The sequence below is a fragment of the Rhinopithecus bieti genome, unplaced genomic scaffold (genome assembly GCF_001698545.2).
Source record: "Rhinopithecus bieti isolate Rb0 unplaced genomic scaffold, ASM169854v2 scaffold_19018, whole genome shotgun sequence".
NCBI classification, from domain to species: Eukaryota; Metazoa; Chordata; class Mammalia; order Primates; family Cercopithecidae; genus Rhinopithecus; species Rhinopithecus bieti.
This window is the reverse complement of record NW_016809658.1, coordinates 2,127,702-2,148,511: the sequence shown is the minus strand read 5'-3', so window position 1 is coordinate 2,148,511 and position 20,810 is coordinate 2,127,702. Positions and strand designations below refer to the sequence as shown.

The 20,810-nt window shown below is 37.1% G+C and overlaps 1 protein-coding gene across 4 annotated transcripts in view; it reads right to left on the bottom strand.

Moving 5' to 3' along the window:
- The window catches only part of SERTAD2 (SERTA domain containing 2), a 126,623-nt gene that overhangs the window by 103,306 nt on the left and 2,507 nt on the right, over positions 1-20,810 (bottom strand). The gene's annotated exons all lie outside the window — the stretch shown is intronic.

Genomic DNA, 20,810 nt, shown 5'->3' with positions numbered 1-20,810 from the left:
AGGTGAGCTGCTCCCAGTTTATTTTTTAAAACTACATTTGCTTTTCAGTCAAGGGTAAACTAAAATCAACATAAATTTGTATTCCCTAAACATACACCTCCCAGGTGAGCTGCTCCCAGTTTATTTTTTAAAACTACATTTGCTTTTCAGTCAAGGGTAAACTAAAATCAACATAAATTTGTATTCCCTAAACATACACCTCCCAGGTGAGCTGCTCCCAGTTTATTTTTTAAAACTACATTTGCTTTTCAGTCAAGGGTAAACTAAAATCAACATAAATTTGTATTCCCTAAACATACACCTCCCAGGTGAGCTGCTCCCAGTTTATTTTTTAAAACTACATTTGCTTTTCAGTCAAGGGTAAACTAAAATCAACATAAATTTGTATTCCCTAAACATACACCTCCCAGGTGAGCTGCTCCAAGTTCCAGGCATTCAGCAGAGAAGATCCACATACTTCACTATGGATAATCCACACATATCTAAGCACTCTTCCTACCTATTCTTAATGTCACCCTGAAAAACTAACTCAGTCACAAACAGAAAACCAAAAGCTACCTACAACCTGAAGTATTCCCAAATCAGATATGCAACTATATAAATCATGGAAAGTAATAGTTCTTTTTCTACTTTTTGTAACTGCCTGAAAATAAACCAGAAGTGAGCACATGAGAAAAGACAACTATTTTATATAACAAATAAGTTATATTTTCACCAGTGGCTATTCAACTTTCTCTTCCTCCGCCAATAAAATTCTGATTTCTAACTAATAGAGCAGTCCTTTCATGTTGGTTTTGCCTCTTCCAGTTAACAACACAAAAGAATTACGACCATTCATCCTCTCAATTTTACGTAGCTTTCAGAAGCCAAATGAGCAACAGGATCATCTTGTTAATAAATCTTTCCAATTAAGCTGTGAGTGTAGGCTTATGCTAGATTTTTCAAAGGCTCTCTCAGAAGCAGAGGAGTGGGTTACCTTATTGTCTAGGAGTTCCCAAATGCAAAAAAAATGTATCTGATGTTCAAGCACAGATGTCTTAACTGGGGGAAAAAAAAATTCATAAATCATCAAACCACACATTTTAGATGGGAGAGGAAGTAGCAGAAGGGAACCATTAACAGTTACTATTCTACAGAAATTATTTAATACAGTGGAAAGACAGACAAGGCAGGGCTCAGAAGGCCTGAATTTCAGTCACTCTCCCACCACTTACTAACTTTTATTCTCTGGACTTGAATTGGCACATTTCTAAGATAGGAACAGCCACAATTCTCTTGCTGATCACACAGATTTGTTGTTGGGATTACATGTGAAAATTCACAGATAAGTACTTTAAAAACAGTTTTAAAGGGCTACTTCAGTATTTCTGACATTAACAAATTTCTCTGCACTGCGTTCACTCAAGCGTGACTGAAGATGATCAAAGCCAGCCCTTCCACAGTTCTGTCAATGGGGAATCTCTGAAGTGGGTCCGCTATCACCACTGCATGGGGTGACGTCAGGCTGTTGTTTACAGGAGAAGAGAGGCTGCCAATTTCCACTGAGCCCAAGACCTCTGTGGCCAGGCTTCTCGGGCTGCACATGAGCAAGAATGGACTCTTTATGTGTGGCATGTGTGGACATGCACCAGTTCACGTTCAGCGGCACTAAAACAACAAAACTGCTTAACTGCTTGGTGTGAGCACAACAGCATGCACTTTGGATCTTATTTCACTAAGAAGACTACGCAAAATTGATCAAAATGCAACTTTCACTTTTGTTACTCTGAAAGTGGGGAAAACCTGTCATTCGGCAACTTTATCCTCAGTCTGATTTTTAAAAAGCATTTTGAAAGCAGAACAGTTGATTCTAGTTTTTCCGGAACTCCCCTCAAGCTCTACATTCACTAACAAAAAGAACTATGGACAAAATATTTCAAAGCATAAAATATATTCAGACTGCAGTAACCAAGTTTTATAGGAACCACTTCATTTTCAGAGTGGTTGCAGTTGCTCCTTCCTATAAGTTCAGGAAGTACTCATTCAAGTACTAACATAGTCTAACTGAATTCACTTTGGGGAGATATTTTGTTACATTTAATACTATAAAGGGGAAAAAAAATCTGGCTTATTAACATTTGCCCATTCATGAAATTTCCTGGCAGAAAGCAGCCTGTTAAATCAAATTTAGAAGGGCAAAAAAGAAAATAGGGGCTGCATTCATTATAATCTTTCTTCAACTATCCATCACGTTCTGGGATAGCAGTCAAATCAGGAATAATATGGGAGCGGATCATGTTTATAACTGGCAATGAAACTTTACTTCAGACAATAAATCTCATGTAAATCCTAACACTGGAACACTGAAGAAGAGATGTGGGAAATATTCTTGGTCCCTGGAAATTAGTTTCTTTGGTCCTGTTTTAAGTGTAGCTGAAAAAAGGAGAAACTATGGCTCAAGTAATAAAATGAAGCCCAGAAAGAATCCCAAGTTCTGTTTTTGGCTCTGCAGTTGATTACGTATAATCCTAGGTCAAACACTTAGCCAGGATAGGCCTTATTCTCAGTGTCTGAGAAATGGTGATGATAATAACAAATACTACTTTTCAATTTTTAGGAGGACATAAGAAAAAAAGAAGACAACAAGTGAAAGTTTTATGCAGCATTACCTTACAGGAACTAGAAAAGAACAGAAACATGGACTGGGCATCCAGCCGGACCCTGGCCAACTCCTCTGAGAGCTGCGGAGGAGAACTCACTAAACAAGGGGGAAGTGCCATGAGCACTTCCTTCATTCTATAGTTAGACGTAACAGGAGTGTAAAAAGTACAACGCCAGTTCAACTTTTTTAGGGTCGGTGCCAGCAAGTAATATTGGCCACATATCCTAAAGACATCAAGAAACCTAGAGGGCTATCTACCCCAGGGTTCCTCCCCAGCATGAGTGCTAACCCAGATGCCAAACACCTTTGTAGAAAAATCTGGAAGTAGTTTCAGATTATACTTGAAAATGGCTGTCACCAGCTTCATTCCTTTATGTGGTGAAAGATACCTGAATACACAAGTCAATGATGATGTGAAACAATGATAGCAAAAAGGCAGCAGGCAGGAGCATTAATAGTCTCAGTTAGGAATTCTTTAAATGAGCAGGAATTTTATCGACGGAAAAAAAGCAATGATTAGAGCAGAGCTTCACACAGTTGGAGCCAGTACAAAGTTCACGAACTCTATCTTTAAAAGAATAAAACCTCACATAAAGTAAATCAGTCAACTTGTCAGTCAAGGCAATCAGTAAGAATAGTAAGAGAAACTGAATTGACGGGAACCCTTATTCTTAATATTTGCCCCGATCCAACTTTTACTTAAAATTCTAAAACTGGCTATTTGGACTTTACTTTTGTTACCTTTTCTGTTTGTCAAATTGACAGGATCACTAACAGCAATTATAAATACACACAGAGAAAATAGGAGGACATGTGAAGAACAGAAATTTATAAGTGGGTTGACCAGGTGCCCGAGTTTCCACTTGACACCCCATGGTGTAACTGCTTGCTGCACTCCAGTACATCAAAGCATCATGTGCTTGATGGTGTGATAGTTAGAAAAGTCATAATACACTTGCTTACTACACGTTTGCTACATAAACTGCCTCTCCAGGAGCACAAAGGGTTCCAAGAACTCACTACACAAATGCTCATAGGTGACTGTAAGCATTGAATCATTTCGGCTTCAAAGGCACACCTAATAAAAAGCAGGCGGATCACCTGAGGTCAGGAGTTTGAGACCAGCCTGACCAACATGGAGAAACCCTGTCTCTACTAAAAATATAAAATTAGCCAGGCATGGTGGTGCATGCCTGTAATCCCAGCTACTTGGTAGGCTGAGGCAGGAGAGTCGCTTGAACCCGGGAGGCGGGGGTTGTGGTGAGCCGAGATAGCACCATTGCACTCCAGCCTGGGCAACAAAAGCGAAACTCCATCTCAAAAAAGAAAAAAAGAAGAAGACTCCATTCCATTTCAGTAATTGACTAAACAAAACAGAACTTTTCTTTGCCAACAACTTTTCCTAGTCATAAAATGCCTATTTTTTCCTCATCATATAATGGTGTAATGAGTTTAAACTGATACCTGCATCTAGCATTCAAAAGTTAAGATTTAAGTATTCCATAGAGAATCTCATTTTGTATTCCCAAGGTGAGAGGTAGGGATACTGTTAGCTGGAATGTCAACAACTTGAACTGAAGAACAATTTAAAAGAGTAATTCTCACACCAACAATGTCAATAAGTATACGAATAACATAAAGAGAAACAAAAGAATCTTAAAGAAAAGGCCTCTATTTTAGGAAATGGAAAATCCATGTTTAAAAAAACTCCTTATTTACATAATTATTCAATAATAAAAGTCACTGTTTCTCCAAAACACATGAACCTAGGTCACCAGAACAGTTGTCAGAGGCCATATGAACTGATTTGTAGATTGCACAAACAAAAAATGGTGGTAACAAGCACCTCTCCTCCATCATGAAAGTGATCTCTTTTATGCAATGCTTCTTTGTCCATCTCCCTGTCCAATCATCACGTAAGATCAAAACAGAAAAACAAGTGGTCAAATACCTTTATAACTATTAATAACCCTAAATTAGCCTGCATGGAAAAGTTTCCATTTTATCATATTGTTCTTAAAATGCCTAAGTACTGCAAAAAATAAATATTCATGACCCATGTCAATCTAGTGTACTTACCATTCAGTAATCACTACACTAGTGATAACATGAAATTAGTGGCAGTGGAACACAACAATGCTGAGGAGACAAGAGTGTCTTTGTACCACAACGATTTCATGCTAAGGTAGGAAAGATGGATCCATGACCTGGTACACAATAAAGCTTATGTCTAGGGACTTAGCCAAAGTACAGACAAATTTTCTCCAAGTATAATCTCTTTTCCAAATAGTTTTTAAAAACTATTGTAAATACATTCTCCTTAGCTGGTCAACAATTTTTCACTGGTCATGCTGCAGTTTTCAGTCAGAATAAGAATTCCTCGAGAAAAAAGAAAACAATAAATGACCTGGAACAATTGCAGTTTGCCCTTAAAATCCATCGCACACAACTTGAAATTGTAGATCTTGCCCATGAGAAGCTCCAAGAGAGTACACAGGAATGACAGAATTAAGAAAGAAGCAAACACAAAGACAAAGCGCTAGCAATTGCTCTATCATTGGAGTATAAACCTTCAGTAATAAGTGGCAGATAATACACTCTGGACTCTTTGTTGCTTTCCAATCCACTGTTAATTAGACTTTTGTTCTATTCTCTCAGGTAGACCAAGAAGTAGGGGCAAGAAACACAGTTAAAACATTTCTCAACAGAGAGGAAAAAGAGAAATTGAGTCAGTCCAACTGCTTAGTCTCAATTGGTTTTTACCTGCTTGATTGTCTGAAGACAAGAATACACCCTGATCCAGCAATGAGTATGGTCAACTGCGCAGCCGTGAATAAACGTTTCCCATACAAGACTTTCACGTCACGGCAAGGCCAGTCTTATTCTAGTTGGGAAATTAAATGTTAGTTTGTTTGAGCTTTTGGATCTTGATCTTGGCTTTCTTTCTTTTTTTTTTTTTTAACACTGGGTAGTAGAAATAAAAACAAAATCAAGCTATTAGATGGGAAACAACAGCCATTTCACTTTTCATTTCAGCCTCTGAGCCATTAGTAGCAAACCTTAGCTAAACAGTAAAAGCATTTGTTACACAGAAAAGGGAATCTTGTCCACAAAACTTTTCTGCAAGGCACTAACATTTAAAATGTGCTCAAATGAAACCAAGCTTCATAAGTTATAATCATATTTCATCCTTCTTAAAAATAACCAATAGCACTTCAAGGAATGCAATGTGAATTTCAAATTTTTTTATTCTCAAAACTCAGCAATTTTAACCAAAATTATAGCCACAATGTCCTTTCTCTGGCTTCTTTAATAAAATTATAATTTATCTCAGAGTTTTGCCTTCATTGTGCAGCATTACAATTATAGAACCTAATTTGAGATGTGTTAGAATCATCAACACACACTTAAAGAGTTCCTTTAAAAAACATCTCTCTGGCTGAAAAGATTCATGCCAGCAGAAGTTCTGAATTACGGATCGAACCATCCAAAATCTGAGTATTTTCAGTATTTACAGAGCTTAACAGATCAACAGCTACCTCAACACTAAATCTAAAAATTAAAGACACTGAAAAAAAGTAACAGAAAGGAACAAGCCAGAGTTCACCATCTTCCAAGTCAAGAGACAGACCAGACTTCTCACCCTTCTTCCATTCTCTTGCCACGGAGGGTGGCAGAATTAAACATTCTACTTACAGGGGTCAACAGGGATCAATAACTTTCTTTCAAGAGTGATCCTGTCATTCTGGAAGAAAATCCAAAAGGGAAGAACATCTCATGTAATTAGGTTGTGGCAATTTTGCAGGAAGTCACAGGTGTTTCAGAAGTGCTTTAGAAATATCATAGGGGGAAAAATATGACAATCCTTCTCTATTTTGAAAAGTGCATGCCTAAACAAAGACCCTACATTGTTCCTGCATACAGTATTGGAAAACATGTCTTTGGAAGATGACTCTCTCCTGCAACAGTATGAGAGGGTTCAAGACCAAAGAATCCAAAAAAAAAAAGATGTATTGGTAAATTAGACACTTTTTTTTTTTTTTGAGACAGAGTCCTGCTCTATCACCCAGGCTAGTGTGCAGTGGTGTGATCTCAGCTCACCGCAACCTCCACCTCCCAGGTTCAAGCAATTCCCTGCCTCAGCCTCCCGAGTAGCTGGGATTATAGGTGCCTGCCACCATGCCTGGCTAATTTTTGTCTTTTTAGTAAAGACGGGGCTTTACCATCTTGACCAGACTGGAATTAGACATTTTTTTTTTTTTTTTTTAAGGAAATTCTGGTGAAACTGGAGCAGCTACACTACTGTGGTGAGTCTAGATTTTCCTAAAATATCAAAGACCTGGTCTATCCTGCACAAATAAGTTACTATATTTCAAATACCTTTTTATTTTGCTTACCTTTTCATGGGTCACCATGGTTTTCTTTTCATAAAGGGGGAAATCTATTTCAACTCGGTTTTATGGACAGTAAAGCTGAAGAGATTTTCTTCACATTTGATAAATATGTACAACACACTGTTTTTTTAAGTGTTATTTTTAAAATATGGGGTCTTGCTACGTTGCCCAGGCTGCTCTTGCACTCCTGGGTTCAAGTGATCCTCCTGCCTCAGCCTCTAGAGTAGCTGGGACTACAGGTGCATGCTGCCATGCCTGGCCTTGTACACAATGTTAACAATTTCCCGTCCTTGGTTTTGGAAAAACATCAAGTGAAGTTGAAATATATAAGATGTTTCCAGGGATATATTATAGAAAAAATTTAAAAGAAATACATAAGAAAAGAATAAGATGGGCAAGATAGCTTAATGGAAGGTCTGACCAATTTGCAAAGCTCACATAAAATGCTATGCCCTAGATAGTGAGGTAAGAGGTCAGGTAGGAGACCAGCCAAGGGAGTCACTTACAAATGCTTACTAGTATGGAGGGTGGCAGCATCAAAGGAAGATGGGATTTTACATAAGATTGAAAGGAGAGAAGAAAGAATAGGAATTAACATTTAGTAAACATCAGCTTTGTGTTTGTTGCTTCACTTATTTTATGTCAGTAATAAGCATAGAGGTAGATATCATTGTTCCCATTTGACGGCAAAGAAAATGGAGTCTTAGAGACATACCCAACATCCATTCCTCCCTTCCTCTCCCTAAGTGAACCCCATCCTGGCTCTAGGGGTAGGTTTACAGGTTAGTCCAAGTCATCCAGGGCAGAATGCTCTCTGAAAACAGCTACTGGTCCAGAAGTGGGCAGAGATGCCCAATCAGACAGGAAAACTGACAGTCCATCCTGTGGAGAGGTTTCTGACTTCTCAATATGGTGATGTATGGCTATAAACCAGCTGGAGGAAGGAGCTGAAACAAAGTCAGAGCCAACAAGGAGCCTGGCACAGCAGAAAGACACTCAGAACCTTAGCTCCAGAACTGACCAACCCTGAGGCCTGCCCCTGCCTCTGAATTTTTTGTGAAAAGAATACATTTCCTGATGATTCCAGTGAGCTTGAGGGCAGCTTCTAAAAGCATCTTAACTGATACAAGACCTTCACTTCTGCAAGGTCACCTGCAGTAAAGGCTCAGAGCAACTATTTGAACCAACACTATTCCTTCTGACTCAAGACTGAGCTTTTCCCACTAAACCACATTGTGGCATGAACTTTGAGAAATGTTTCTTTCTTCTCATCGCTATGATCATGAGTTGGGAGAGCTAGAAAAGATTTTACCTCACTAAACATAGAAAATGTGTTTACCTCATAAAAATGTTTGAAGTAGTGGCCTCACTTGCAAACACAGAGAAGAAATGCATATCTTTACCAGAAATTTCCAGAATTCCATATTCTGTGAAACTTCTCACTTTATATGCATTTAATTTTTAGTAGGATATAAATTCATATGTCTTTAATGAACTGAATTTTTGAAAAGCATTTCAAGTTATTTCCAATTTTCCTAGGTGTGATAATGCCATTGTGGTTATGTAGCAAATGTCCTTATTCTCAGAACATGTATTCTGAAGTATTTGATGGTAGGGACTCACGATATCTGAAACTTACTTTCACATGGTACAGGAAAAAAGTACTCAGAGAAAGAGGGACAGACTCATAAAGCCAATACGACAAAAGTTTAATAACTACTGAATCGGGGTAGAGAGAATATGGGTGTTTGTTGAATTACTGTTAAGTTTTCTACATGTCTGAAAAGTTCTATGATAGAAAGCTTAGGTATGGGGGAATATGGTATGAGAGACAGCATCATAAAGCACAATGTGGCTGTACATTACAATAACCCAGGGCCTCACCTCTGGGTTGTGGCCTGGACATAGGTGATTCCAATGTGTCCTGCTAGTGTTGTAAAAAGAACTAAAGCTTTCAAATCACTCATTAATGCCCTGATAGCCCCAACCCCAGAAACGCAACTCTGATCATTTTAGTAGACTTTTTTTTTAATTCATGAAAATTTGCCAAGGTTCTAAATTTAACATAGGCATTAATTCCAACAATAAAGAAGCTTCAGCTGGGCACTGTGGCTCACACCTGTAATCCCAGCACTGTGGGAGGCTGAGGCAAGAGGATTGCTTGAGGCCAGGACTTCAAGAAAAGCTTAAACAACCTGGTGAAACTCCATCTCTACAAAAAAAAAAAAAAAAAAAATTAAAAATTGGTTGGGCGTGGTAGCTCACGCCTGTAATCCCAGCACTTTGGGAGGCATAGGCAGGTGGATCACCTAAAGGTCAGGAGTTCAAGACCAGCCTAGCCAAAACGGTGAAACCCTGTCTCTACTAAAAATACAAAAAATTAGCCGGACATGGTGGTGGGTGCCTGTAATCCCAGTTACTCAGGAGGCTAAGGCAGGAGAATCGCTTGAACCTGGGAGGTGGAGGTTGCAGTGAGCTGAGATTGCGCCATTGCACTCCAGCCTGGGCAACAAGAATGAAATTTCATCTCAAAAAATAAAATAAAATAAAAATTATCCAAGAGTGATGGTGCACACCTGTAGTCCCAGCTACTTGAGAGGCTGAGGTGGGGGGACTGCTTGAGCCTGGGAGGTTGAGTCTGCAGTGGGCAGTGACCACACCACTGCATTCCAGCCTGGGCAACAGAGCAAGACCTTATCTAAAAAAAAAAAAAAAAAAAATTCCTGATATTATACATATAGAAATTTACCTGATATATATACTGGGCAGCATAAGGAATATTTGATTAACATTAAACTACCAATTAACAAACTTACATTAAGATATCTGTACTGTGCTGAAGACCATAGAGGCAAGAATAATGGAACAAACCTAGTTCTTCCCTAAACAAATCTATTCATAGAGTCTATGGCCCAACATGCCAAAATTTAATGTATAACATGCGGGGAGAAAAGGAATATTTAAAAGCATTAAGCCATTTAACCTCTTCCAAAAAAAAAAAAAAAAAGAAAGAAAGAAAAGAGAAGGAAAAAGCCTCACTAAAATCATGCTCTTTACTCCTTGCCAAAGATGAGTCATAATCTGTTAAACTATAAGAAGAGGATTCCTTGAAGAATACACAACTCCAATTCTCCACATTCAAATTTGGGCAAATTACTTAAAGATACTCCACTGAGTCTTACATATGGTAAAAAGCTCTCTAAGGTCCTATATCTAAATTTCAACGGGCACAAAGGCCTCCTTAATTCTATTTGTCTTTCCTACTTTAAATATGTGTTTCTGGGGTATAAGATACAGGTGAATAAAGGGTGGGTGAAATAAAGAAATAAAAAACAAATAACAAACTTTAAAAATATAATTCTTGGTCAGGCGCAGTGGCTCACGCCTGTAATCCCAGCACTTTGGGAGGCTGAGGCAGGCAGATCACCTGAGGCCAGGAGTTCGAGATCAGCCTGGCCAACATGGTGAAATCCCGTCTCTACTAAAAATACAAAAAATTAGCTGGGAGTGGTGGCGGGTGTCTGTAAACCCAGCTACTCAGGAAACTGAGGCAGGAGAATCGCTTGAACCCAGAGGTGAGGTTGCAGTGAGCCAAGATCGCACCATTGCACTCCAGTCTGGGCAAAAGTGCGAAGCTCCATCTCAAAAAAAAAAAAAAAAAATACCTATTATATAGAAATTGTGGTGTGTATGGATTATAAAATATATATATGACATATTACATAATATAATAAAATTATAATACATAATAATAAAACATATGGGTATATATTATATATTATATAAACATACATCATATATATATAAGTTATATATATATGTTATATATATATATATATATATATTTTTTTTTTTTTTTTTTTTTTTTTTTTTTCCTGGTTCTGAGATGGAGTTTCACTCAGTGGCCCAGGCTGGAGTACAGTGGCACAGTCTCAGCTCACTGCAACCTTCACCTCCTGGGTTCAAGTGATTCTCCTGCCTTAGCCTCCCAAGTAGTAGCTGGGATTACACCGCCACCACGCCCGGCTAATTTTTTATAGTTTTAGTAGAGACGGGGTTTCACCATGTTGGCCAGCCTGGTCTTGAACTCCTGACCTCGGGTGATCCACCTGCCTCAGCCTCCCAAAGATAGTAAGTATTTTATCCTGAAAATATACCTTACAATCTGGTTGGCTTTTTAAAAAGTTTTATTGATATATAATAAGTGCATATATTTAAAATGTACAATTTAATAAGCTGTGACATGTATACATCCTCAAAACCATCACAACTTTCTAGATAATTAACATAATTAACACCTTTGGTGGCTTTTTGAATCATATAGATTGAGTGATGGTTCTAGGAGAAATAGTTTTCAGGAAAAGAAACTTTTCATACAGATTATCTTTTTTTTTTTTTTAAAGGAAGTATCCACATAAGTATCTGAATACTGTTGTTAACAGATAAACTTAGAGACTTTGGGGTTTTTTTCCGTGTATTTATTTATTTATTTATTTATTTATTGAGACAGCGTTTTGCTCTGTCTCGTAGGCTGGAGTCTAGTGGCACAATCTTGGCTCACTGCAACCTCCGCCTTCCGGGTTCAAGCAATTCTCCTGCCTCAGCCTCCCGAGTAGCTGGGATTACAGGCCCTGACCAGGCTGCTCTCGAACTCCTGACCTCAGGTGATCCGCCTGCCTCGGCCTCCCAAAGTGTTGGGATTACAGGCGTGAGCCACCGCGCCCGGCCTTTTTGCCCTAATTTAAACATAAGAGACAAGCATACATTGTATTATCCTATCTTAGATTGAGCTCCTAATAAACAAACACCTGTACTATAAAAACAGAGATTCTTAATATTTTCAAACGTCCAAGAAAATGAAAACAAAAGCCACAGTCACATAACATTACATTTGAGGATTTAAACACACACACACACACATAACCAGGAACTTCAGCTAATTCCAAAGCAAAACAATTCAGAGAGATTGTATCTACAAATCATAGCAATATATGCAAACTTCCAAAATTTGTCATATTCGGTCTGGAAGACACCCATCTTGTAGGCAGGGCTGCTCTAGGAAAAACCGAGGAAGAAAGTGTCTTCAGTAACTGTCAAAAGCCTCAACCCACATTTTATTCCCCTTCCAGTGATTCTTCCATTTTTTTTCAGAGAACCCCCCTTGTCCATGGGGCCCACATTGATGTTTCAGGCTTCTCAAAACTATGAAATAATTTTTTTTTAAAACAGTGTCTCACTCTGTCACCCAGGCTTGAGTGCAGTGGCTCAATCATAGCTCACTGCAGCCTTGACCTCTTGGGTTCAAGCCATCTTTCTGCCTCAGCCCCCCAAAGAAGCTAGCTAGGACCACAGGTGTGCACCACCACCTAGAACTAATATTTCTTGTGCAGAGACAGGGTTCTCGCTATGTTGCCAGACTGGTCTCGTACCTCAGGCCTCAAGCAATCTTCTCAACTCAGCCTCCCAAAGCACTAGGATTACAAGCTTGAGCTACTGTGCCCAGTCTTGAATAATTTTTATGCTCAAGAAACTAAAATATATCCATACTGTGTCCATATATTCTATTCTCAGGTGCACTTTTTGCTTCCCAAGGTGATAGCTAGTGAATGTAATAAATGGGTGGAGTGTGTACTCCATTCCCTTTTCCTCCCCTCTCTTGCTGAGCCACTGCAACAGCTTGCACAGAGACTATTCTACCCTTAAGTGTCCAAGGACAAAAAGAAAGCCTGCTAACCATCTTTGCCCAGACTTAAAAGGAAGGATGGGTTCCCAGGAAGGCCACATAGAACTTCTGCTAGAAGGCAAGTTCACTTGATGCAAGACTAGTCTTACTGTAGTCGTCCACCCTAGACTTCCCATTAAGCAAAATCACATATTGCCTAATATAAATGATTTAATTTTCATATGGGGCTCGTTTGTCTCTAACTGGACTGTGAACACCACTATAGGCAGATGCCATATGTCTTATTATCAGTCTCCGATACCCCCAAGCACTTGGGACATGTATCAAATATTAATAAAAATAAAACAATTAATGAAAATCATTATATGTTATACTGTATTAATGCTACTTGTACTGCATACTTAGGTGTATCTACTTCAATATTTGAGGTGGAAATGAACCCTAAGGGTTTTATTTGTTTGTTTGCTTAGGAAATTCCATAGTACAATCATAGAAACAAAAAATTAGTTCTTAATGTATACTAAAGAAAACTTAAGATTTTCTTGTTAATTGTGCAATACAGCAGAGATGACTGCATTTCCATTGTGCAATTTTCAGTGTTACCCTTTTTCTCAGGCTCTATTACAAAGAAAACAAAGCAATAGGAGAAAACAACTTAAAAGTATAAAGAAAACCTAGGAGAAATTTCAGACTCTGTCCACTGTAAGGTTTTCCAGGGTTCAGCAATGAGGATGATTCATGATTTCTGTTGGAAACTACTGGCATTATTGTTTTTAATATTTCAACTCAAATTCATATAAAAATTGTCCATTTAAGTGACATTTTGTTTTAGGATTTAGGATTCCTTTTATACCAAGTCAGCAGGCATAAAATCCATGTAAAGAATCCTTACTTTTTTCAGGTCATTATTGTACAATGTTTAATTATAACTACTCCAAAAAGTAGACAATAAGCTGTAAATACCCCCAAAATAGTTTGGAATTTCCATAAAGGCAAGCATATTCATCCCTCTTCTTCCCCGCTATATCATACGTGTTTAATAAGAGTAGCTGACCCATAGTAAGTGCCCATTAAATATCTGTTGAATTAACTGAATGAGTAAATGAATAGAAGCCCAAAATGGGATGCATATGTATAAAAAAGATCAAACTTCTTCCATGAGGCACAGATTTTGTAAAGTACCATTTCTGGGANCTCAGGTGCACTTTTGCTTCCCAAGGTGATAGCTAGTGAATGTAATAAATGGGTGGAGTGTGTACTCCATTCCCTTTTCCTCCCCTCTCTTGCTGAGCCACTGCAACAGCTTGCACAGAGACTATTCTACCCTTAAGTGTCCAAGGACAAAAGAAAGCCTGCTAACCATCTTTGCCCAGACTTAAAAGGAAGGATGGGTTCCCAGGAAGGCCACATAGAACTTCTGCTAGAAGGCAAGTTCACTTGATGCAAGACTAGTCTTACTGTAGTCGTCCACCCTAGACTTCCCATTAAGCAAAATCACATATTGCCTAATATAAATGATTTAATTTTCATATGGGGCTCGTTTGTCTCTAACTGGACTGTGAACACCACTATAGGCAGATGCCATATGTCTTATTATCAGTCTCCGATACCCCAAGCACTTGGGACATGTATCAAATATTAATAAAATAAAACAATTAATGAAAATCATTATATGTTATACTGTATTAATGCTACTTGTACTGCATACTTAGGTGTATCTACTTCAATATTTGAGGTGGAAATGAACCCTAAGGGTTTTATTTGTTTGTTTGCTTAGGAAATTCCATAGTACAATCATAGAAACAAAAAATTAGTTCTTAATGTATACTAAAGAAAACTTAAGATTTTCTTGTTAATTGTGCAATACAGCAGAGATGACTGCATTTCCATTGTGCAATTTTCAGTGTTACCCTTTTCTCAGGCTCTATTACAAAGAAAACAAAGCAATAGGAGAAAACAACTTAAAAGTATAAAGAAAACCTAGGAGAAATTTCAGACTCTGTCCACTGTAAGGTTTTCCAGGGTTCAGCAATGAGGATGATTCATGATTTCTGTTGGAAACTACTGGCATTATTGTTTTAATATTTCAACTCAAATTCATATAAAATTGTCCATTTAAGTGACATTTTGTTTTAGGATTTAGGATTCCTTTTATACCAAGTCAGCAGGCATAAAATCCATGTAAAGAATCCTTACTTTTTTCAGGTCATTATTGTACAATGTTTAATTATAACTACTCCAAAAGTAGACAATAAGCTGTAAATACCCCAAAATAGTTTGGAATTTCCATAAAGGCAAGCATATTCATCCCTCTTCTTCCCCGCTATATCATACGTGTTTAATAAGAGTAGCTGACCCATAGTAAGTGCCCATTAAATATCTGTTGAATTAACTGAATGAGTAAATGAATAGAAGCCCAAAATGGGATGCATATGTATAAAAAAGATCAAACTTCTTCCATGAGGCACAGATTTTGTAAAGTACCATTTCTGGGAAATCTCTTATTTAATCAACTCCAAAACTCAGTTTATCTAATTTTGTTTTCAAATTGTTTAAATAAAAGTAAAATAGACTTTGCGTTTTAAATCGAAAGGATTTATTTTTGGTTTCGTTGAATTTAAAACTTTTCTACTACTGATGTCTGAATAATGTCAGATATTTTGAGAAACTATTAAATATTTTCTCCAGATCAATGAAGTTTGGTCCTTACGAAAACTTTTTTACTTACAGGATTTTATGTAAACCTTTTAAGTTTAAAATACATATTTATTTTATACTCTGATTTTCCAGATAAAAAGAACCCTTACAATCAAAACTAAAGTTAACTCAAAGGCATACATTTCATTTGAGTTGAAGCCATAGAAGACAATGAAGCTGATGGTTACTTCATCAGGGAACATTCATCATTCCACAATGGTGAACCTTGGAAAATCTCATAGTGGACATGGTCTGATGTTCTGCCTGGCTTTAAGGAGCTAACAACAAAACAAAACAACACAAAGAAGCTGCTCATCCCGGCTAATGTGATGTTCTCAGGCAAGCCACCCTCTTTGTGGTCAGGTGGCAATGATCATGGCAGAAACCGTCTCCAAAGCTCACCAGGGCACCAGACATGGAACAAAACAAAAGCTTGGATGAAACATTTCAAGATAACGTGAAAAGAAAAAAATCTGTGGGCTTCTCCACATAAAATAGATTAATAGAACATCAGCAAATAATAAACATGTTACAGTTTTCCCTTGTTACCACCTCACACAAGCTCAAACTTGGTCTTAGGTTTATGACGTGGTCCCTTAAGTTTGTGTAGATAAGATGATTAGAGAGCTCATCTTCTGAAACAAGGCAAAACAAATGTTCTATAGAGAAGGTCGTTCCATCAGTCTCATAAAGCAGACTAAAATAAATAAAAACCCCTACTCCATACATTATATAGAGGCAAATGCAAAGGGAGCTAACAGAAAAAAACCTGCTATGATCAAGGAAAAAGAATTCCTGTGATTCTTGGGAGGAGGACAGGATAGAGTAAAATGAGGAAGATGGTACATAAAAAGAAAAGACAAATGTGGAAATATTAAGAAAACTGAAATACAATGTAAGAACAAAAGAAGGGTGTGAAAACAGATGAAATTTAAACAAAAGGTAGACTAGTTTCGTCATTTTATTTAGTATGTTAAAGGTAAATATTCAATACCAAAGACTTATACATACCAACACACAACACATTATAAACATCAATGTGAACTTTAAATTCAAAAAGAAAACTGATCATTCTAAGTTTCAGTGGGTTGGCTACTGAACAGTAAGGACAGTATGTTTTTTAAAGTTGCTTTCTGCTTAGAAACCTCACATTTGAGGATCACTATTCACTCTTCTTAATGTCAGTTAGAAGAAATAATATTTCTTTACATGCCTTATTTGTTTTAATAGTTGTTATTCTGAGTACACTAGAATTTCATTTTCACTTAAAAAAGTGAGTAACATCATGAGGTTGTGACAATTCTGCTAATAATCACAGAGACATAAAACTGAATTCAAAGGAATGTATATAATGCTAATTATATACATTGACTTTTAAATTTTAATAATTCCTAACTACTGTTAGGGACACAGTTTCTTAAAATGCAGCCTTTCCACACAGGCCTTCCCTAGCTTTCCGAAATACAAAATTAGCCAAAATAAATTAAATCCTCCAAGCCACTATATTTTGAAATAATGCATATTTGACTGCATTCAAGGTTAAAAAACAAACAAAAAAAGAGTATAAAGAAGGGTCCTTTCCAGGGATTCCATTCTTCTCAAAAAAATAAAAATAAATAATAAAACAAGAGGGGTTCTACAGCCAAGTAATCCTTTTGAAATTTAAAAGTAAATAATACGATTAATTTTTCTATTTGAATATACTGCTAATGGAATCTAAGTCTGAACATGTTTTCCTTCAATGCAAGTGTAAGTTTTATAAACTTTAACTTAATAAAATGTATTAACTCTCAGATACCTGAAGTTTGCTCTCAAAAACATCAACATCTGTTATAACCCAGAACGTACCAAAATCTCAGTGTTAACATTTAAAACTCCATTCAGCTAAACCAAAGTTCATTGCTTCTTTAAAAGGTACCATATGTATATTTTTGTGAGCATACTAGTAAGAAGTCTCTTCACATATAAAACGAAAAGGAAAAATGCCCATTAGGTAAAAAATCTGAAAGATCACAATTTTTAAATAATGGTGAACAAATATTCATTTCTAAATGCTAATGTTTACTTTGTATTTGCTTGCATTGTGTCCTTCTCAAATGCTTTTAAAAAGCACTAACAACTGACCCCTACAACTTCCTCTGTGAGTAAGCAGAGGGTAACTGCCTTCACTCATGGAGAGAGTGGTAAAGGTTAAGTGTAATGCTCAAGGTCACATGCCAATCAGTAGCATCACTCAGTATAAAACTTCATGGATCTTAATTCTGAGTTTATGCCATAAGATAATGCATATGTTATTTTCTTCTCCTTTTGATTACTGACAAAGTATATAGATAGTTATCCATGTCCCTAATGTTAGAAGACAAGGATAGAAATCGCAAGCCTCAAAGGTTATTTCTACCCCTCCTTGCTCTTCTTTCCAAATAATTGTACACAATAAACATTGTTTAAAAAAAAACCTGCAGAAATTGTATATGTCTGTAAAATACTAATAAATACCCAAATGTCCTTATTAAAAAAAAGCTGAAAGAAAGAAAAAGGTGTGATCTATGGAATATATGTCATGCTAAAATGTGTCAAGTGAAAAATAAAGAGACTTTCCATCTTGCACACCGAACACTTGCGTACAGTCTCTAAGTGCTTATAAATTATTATTTTTTAGAGTTTCCCTTTAGATTAGCTGCTTTAAATGTATTAAAACAAAAAAAGGGCAAGCTTTCTAAATTAATTGTTTTAGCCCATGAAAATGGAATACATTCAAATAAACAGGGTAAGTGATGATTTGGTTAAACAAAGATTTATATACACAAAATTGCCCACATTGTAATAGATATTTCATATATGTGTTTGAAAAGTGTCAACAATGTGATGGAAAACTGTAACAATTCTGAGTCGATTAGCATTCAGATTTTATTACCAAGGATCTCTAATGAAAGATAATTCTGGCTTTTTATAACTTCAGAGGGCTCAGGAATTAGACTGGATTTTATTGACAAGTAAAATAGAATGATTCTATAAATGAGGCAGGTGGTAGGCCCTATCAACTTCGCTTATTTTGAAAAACAGATTCCCCAAGTGAGTAACCATATTAAGCGTATGGTAAAGTTTAGTGTGTTTTAGTTACTAATTTCATAACTTCCTTTATGATTTCTGCCACACTATTTAGTGCAGCTATTTCAATAGCTAATTATTTATTAAGACTACTCAAGAGAAAGTTTCACTCTTGAATGGAAAGAGAATAAGGACGTGGTCCCTAAGGAAATGATGCCATTTTAAATTTCACACGATTAGGCTGATACATTATCTGTATTATTATTAATCTGTAACAGATAATAACATCATATCATTTTTGGGACAGTCCAAATCCAATTCATATAATTCATATTAATCATTAACAACATCCAAATTAATGACAGAAAGTGTGGGAGTCAGAAGATTTTATGATTAAAAACTGGACATGTCAGGTATCAAAGGAGGATATGACAGGCATACTTTTCAGACTATTTTCTGTTTAACCTTGAAAATAAAAAATAGTTCTATAATGAAAAGTAAATTATACTGTAATTCCTCTCATTTATTCTCTGTTTGCAAAAATAATTGAGAAAGTGAAAATTCAATTCAATAATACAAATAATAGTATTCTCTACAATATCACTTATAATGTCACTCAACTACTATAAATATGAGAGTAGCATTATTTAATTAATTTCACACACATTAATTAAGCTTCTTTAAATACAAGGTACTGGGCACTGGAGATTAAATTATAAATGAAATACTATTCTTACCCTCAAAGAGTTTTCTGTTTAACAGAAGGGAAAACCACAGATAACAGCAAATGCGTGATATGTACTACACTTTTAATAGCGGCATATGCATTCTAAATGCAAGTTTAAATGAAAGGGGATCAACTCAATTCATTCAATAGCTAAATTTCTTTTTTCTTTTTTTTTTTGAAAGGGTCTTACCAAGCACGGTGGCTCATGCCTGTAATCCTAGTATTTTGGGAGGCCAAGAGGGGTGGATCACTTGATGTCAGGAGTTCGAGACCAGCCCAACCAACATGGTGAAACCCCGTCTCTACTAAAAATACAAAAATTAGCTGGGTGTGGTGCTGCGCAGCTGTAATCCCAGCTACCCGGGAGGCTGAGGCAGGAGAATTGCTTGAATCCGGGAGGCAGAGGTTGCAGTGAGCCGCAATTGCGCCACTGCACTCCAGTCTGGGTGACAGAGACTCCGTCTCAAAAAAAGAAAAAGAAAAGGAAACCAGGTCTCCGTCACCCAAGCCGGAGTGCATGCAGTGGCGTAATCATGGCTCACTGCAGCCTCCACCTCCAGGGCTCAGTAGCTGGGACTACAATCATGTGCCAGCACATTCAGCTGATTTTTGTATTTTTTGTAGACACGGGGTTTTGCTGTGTTGCCCAGGTTGGTCTCAAAGTCCTGGGCTCAAACAATCCTCCCACCTCAGCCTCCCTAAGTGCTGGGATTACAGGCATGAGCCACTGTGCTTGGTCCAGTAGCTGTATTTCTTAAAGGGTCATACAAACTCTATATTAAAAGTATAAATCCCATAAAACATCAGGCATATTTATAAAAATTTTGATTATTTTGTTGATAATAATAATTTTTATCTTCACAAAAAATTGTCTAAAAAACACAGTCATTCATATTTCAAGATATGCAAGGCACATAAGAGTTAAACTTGCAAAGATGCACCAAAGACTACTCAAGATCTTTGCATATATTAACTCTCATTCTGTGCAATCATAATAACCCTATAAAGTAGGTGCTATTATTCCCATTTTACAGATGAGGAATCTGAGGCTAACCTGGCCAAGGTCACAAAGATAATGAGGAAAAGCTGGGATTTAAACTTACGGAATCCAGTTCTGGAGGCCCCACTCTTTTTTTTTTTTTTTTTTAATTATTTTGTAGAGACCGGATCTCACCATCTTGACCAAGTTGGTCTCAAATTCTTGAGCTCAAGCCATCCTCCCACCTCAGCCTCCCAAAGTGCTGGGATTACAGGCACAAACCAGCGTGAGGTCCTACTCTTAACCACTACACTAGAAACCTCTCTAAGACTGCTGGTGACGATGGAGCAGCTAACATGGAGTGCTCTGTGACATGCACTCTCATGCAACCTTACAACAAACCCTTGAGAAGTCATTCTTTCCATCTACAGGACAAAACCCACAAAAGCCAGGTTAGAAACGTCCCCGAGGTCACATAGCCAGTGAGGGATGGTGGTAAGATTCAAACTCTGGCAGCATGGCTCCCTTGTGCTATGAGGTCTTCCAATAATTCAGTCTTACACCCATAAAAAAGGTCACATGACAAAATTTATTAATTCAAAAGGCTTTGTGTAAGTCTTCCTGAAACCCTCTGGAAGGTT